Below are 4113 nucleotides of genomic sequence, written 5' to 3'. Positions count from 1 at the left end.
GGTGGGGACACAGAGCCAAACTATATCACGCATGTTCTCACTTATAAGTGGGAGCTAAATGATGAGAACATGTGGACACATAAAGGGGAACCACACACACTGGGGCCTATAGGAGGGTGAAGGGTTGCAGTAGTAAGAGTATCAGAAAAACTAACTAATTAGACTAGGCTTAATACTTGGTGACAAAATAATCTGTACAACAAACCCCCATGACACAAGTTTACCTATACAACAAATCTGCACATGTACCCTGGAACTTAAAGGTTAAATTAAAAACAAAGAGGACATACATGTAGCCAACAAACATATGAAAAAATATTCAATGTCACTAATCGTCAGAGAAATGCAAATTAAAACCACAATGAGATACTATCTCACACCAATCAGAATGGCTATTATTAAAAAGTAAAAAAAACAGCAGATGATGGTAAGTTTGCAGAGAAAAGGGAATGCTTATACACTGTTGGTAGGAATGGAAATTAGTTCCAACTATGTGGCAAACAGTCTGGAGATTTCTCAAAGAACTAAAAGCAGAACTACCATTCAACCCAGCAATCCCTCTATTGGATATCTACCCAAAGGAAAAGAAACCATTTAATCAAAAAGACAGCTTGCATTTTTAAGTTTATTGCAGCTATTCACAATAGCAAAGTCATGGAATCAACCTAAGTGTCAGTCAAGAGTAGACTGGATAAAGAAAATATGGTGTTTAATTTTTTTTTTAAATGTGATGTTTAATGTTTAAAAGAAAATGTGGTATTAATATATACCATGGACTACCATACAACCATAAAAAAGAATGAAATCGTGTCTTTTGCAGTAACATGGATGGAGGCCATTATCTTAAGTGAAATAACTCAGAAACAGAAAATAAAATATCGTGCGTTCTGCCTTAGAAGTGGGAGCTGAACAATGAGATTGTTCTCTTGGACATTAAGATTGCAACAGTAGACACTGAGGACTCCAAAAGTGGGAGGATAAGAAGGCAGCGAGGTTAAAAGTCTACCTATTGGGTGCTATGTTCACTACTTGGGTGATAGGTTCACTAGAAGTCCAAACCCCATCATTATGCAATATACTCGTGTAACAAACATGTGCATGTATCCCCTGAACCTATCATTTAAAAAAATAATAAGAAAAAGAGAAAATAATGTGATCAGTGGTTATATGCAGGGAAAAAAGTATTTTAATATGAGGTCTCAATCAATAATATGGAGAGCATGAATCTCAGTCTACACATTCAGATATATAGAAGAAATAACTTTTTAAATTTTGATAAGGTAACATAATTTTTTTTTCCTCATTCCATTTTTCTGCAATGCTGAGGCACTGGGAGTTTCTGGTCTTGGCTACCGTTTATTCACCCCGTGGCAACTACTGACATTTCCTTGGTCCTATGTCCACTGATGGATCACTGCTTAGGGTTTCTAGTCCCTGACTCCAAGAACAAGGCTCTCTGAAGTCCAGCTTTCTGAGCTGCTTCTGTCCCTGGTCAGCACAACAGGACAACGTGCTGGTGCAGGGCAGTCCATGGGCTGCCCAAGGCCCAGTGGTCACATTTTGCAGTTGTTTCTACTCGGCATCATGCTGCCTTCTTGGGGCCCCAAGTGGAAGAGTGAAGTGGGTAAATGTGTGAAGTGTACCAATTGTAAGATGAAAGGTGCTGTCGCTATTTAGCTCTATTTAATTGTTGCCATAAAGGAATTTGGGTTCAGGGTGCCAGATAGTCTGATATTTCAAGAAAATTCCTGAAGTGATCATTGTTACGTGGTATCTCCTGATATTAACTGCATATAATAAAGACAAAATTTTAAAATATATTAAGGTGAAATGAAACATATCTGTCGGCCAGCTTTACAGCCTGCCAGTTTGTAAGCTCTGACTTAGTTAATTTTATGTGTGTGTGGGTTGAGGGGGAGGGGATATAAAGAGCAAAGCAGAACAAAGAATAAAAAGAAATATTGGAAACAAAGCTCAATCCAGGAGTTTTTCAAAAATATTATCCCAGTGAAAAAGAGGGAATAAAGGATAATGTAAAACTTAAAAAGACATTTTTCAATCTAGCTTCAAATGAGGGCAGTTTCTATGTGTCAAATAATCAGCCAGTTAATAAATAGTGCCTTGCCTAGAGTTCAGAGCGCAAAGCCCAGGACGACCTAGGGTATTACAACTGAAAAGGAGATGGGAATGGAAAGAGAGCTCAATAGGAGAGGGCCGTGAGGCTCTGAGAAGTCAGTTTACAGAGATGCAAGCAAGCAGGCTTTCTTCTCTGTCTGATGGCAATTTTGAATGTTAGGTTTATCTTCCGACTGAAAAGGAAAAGCAATTGAAATTCACAAGCATTTCTTTACTTGCTTTGAATATGATACCATTCAGAGAGTAATCACGAACCCTCCCACTCAGACAAAATCACTGCTCTCTGAGTTTAGCTCCTAAAATGTTAATTAAAACAATATGTTAAACTTAGGGTCTAAAAAATGAGCAAGGGACAGAGGAATGCAAGGCTTGCTAGATGAATATAGGTCACTGGGGAGCCAATGAAGAAGGAGATTTCTACACAGCTGTCCCTTATGCTGTCAGTCAGCCTTCTAGAGCAATGCTGTAGCTTTACTGGGAAAGAGCCAGATTCAAGATCATATACACTTTAGGAGATAGGCCAGGGAGTTGGTCTAAAGTTCTCCATACTATGAGATCTACCTTTCCTTTTGTATGGCCTGCAAGAGGGCATTTGGGGAATGCACAAGAGTGAAGAAGTATTTATAGTTAAGGCTCTTGTTGAAGGCGAGAAAAACAAAACAAAGCAAAAAACCAACTCTAACAGATCTAAAGCAAGAGTAGAAATATTTGCTCACATAACTGTCAAGGATAGGATTGTTGTAGCTCTCCCCAGGGTCTCAAATGATCTTATAAGGACTTAGTTACTCTTCTCTCTTGACCCTAACTAGACACCAGCCCAGAAGTTCCAGGTTAACACTGAAGTTTCAGGTTCAAGTTCAATGGAAAAGAGAGCATCACATCCCAGTGGTTCAAAACTAAGCTCCAAAATTAGCTCTGATTGCACCAAAACAAATTACATGCCAACTCTTGATTCAATCCTGTGACTAAGGGAATATTGGCACTTTGACTGGCTGGGACTAGGTCAGGCCACACAATTCAACATTGGAACTTTTCTACATTTTTTTTTTTAAATCCTACCAATTCTTTTTCTCTTTATACTTTAATTTGAGTCCTTTGCATTGATCTGTCTTTCAGTTAATGGAGATTCAGTTAATGTCCCATCTGCTGTTAAACCAATCTGTTACATTCTTACTTTTATATACTACATTTTAAAATTTTAGAATGTCCATTTGATTCTTTTGTTACAGATTCACCCCTGACATGTACAAGCATTTTCAAAGAAGCATTATTCAGAATAGATAAAACTGGAACCTAAATACTTTTTAAAAATTATGTTAATAATCTTAATTATTCATTTATATATAAAATAATATATAGAGACCCTTGCCAAAATAAGGCCTCAAAAATTGATTTAAGACTCAGAATTGTTCCTCTTCATGAAAACCATTAGTAAAAGGAGAAAAATTTATATGATCTGAAAAGAAACTGGAAAATCAAAATAATTTCTATAAAAAGTAGAACAGATAAATTATCTGTTATAGTCATAGAATGAGATACTATATAGTAATGAAAATGAATGAACTATAACTATATCCAACATCATGGATGAAAGTTAAAAACTTAAGACACAGCAGTCAAGTTATTTACCGTGTGGCAACTACTGACATTTCCTTGGTCCTATGTCCACTAATGGATCACTGCTTAGGGTTTCTAGTCCCTGACTGCAAGAACAAAGTTCTTTGAAGTCCAGCATTCTGAGCTGCTTCTGTCCCTGGTCAGCACAACAGGACAACATGCTGGTGCAGGGCAGTCCAAGGGCTGCCCAAGGCCCAGTGGTCATACTTTGCAGCTGTTACTACTCCACATCATGCTGCCTTCTTGGGGCTCCAAGTGGAAGAGTGAAGTGGAATCATAAAATAATGTGTGATTACATTTATGTGAAGTTCAAAAACATACTAAAACACCTAGGGACCAATATTAAGGTAGCAAAAATAT

General features: G+C 37.5%; 1 non-coding gene across 1 annotated transcript; it reads right to left on the bottom strand.

Moving 5' to 3' along the window:
* Positions 1-3496: 3496 nt before the first annotated feature.
* On the bottom strand, positions 3497-3612 carry LOC112133340 (U5 spliceosomal RNA). The gene has a single exon (XR_002914985.1). It is a non-coding gene; the product is annotated as a U5 spliceosomal RNA (small nuclear RNA).
* Positions 3613-4113: the final 501 nt, after the last annotated feature.

The sequence above is a fragment of the Pongo abelii genome, chromosome 3 (genome assembly GCF_028885655.2).
Source record: "Pongo abelii isolate AG06213 chromosome 3, NHGRI_mPonAbe1-v2.0_pri, whole genome shotgun sequence".
Classification (NCBI taxonomy): Eukaryota; Metazoa; Chordata; class Mammalia; order Primates; family Hominidae; genus Pongo; species Pongo abelii.
The sequence above is the reverse complement of the archived record's forward strand: the minus strand, read 5'-3'. Positions and strand labels throughout refer to the sequence as shown.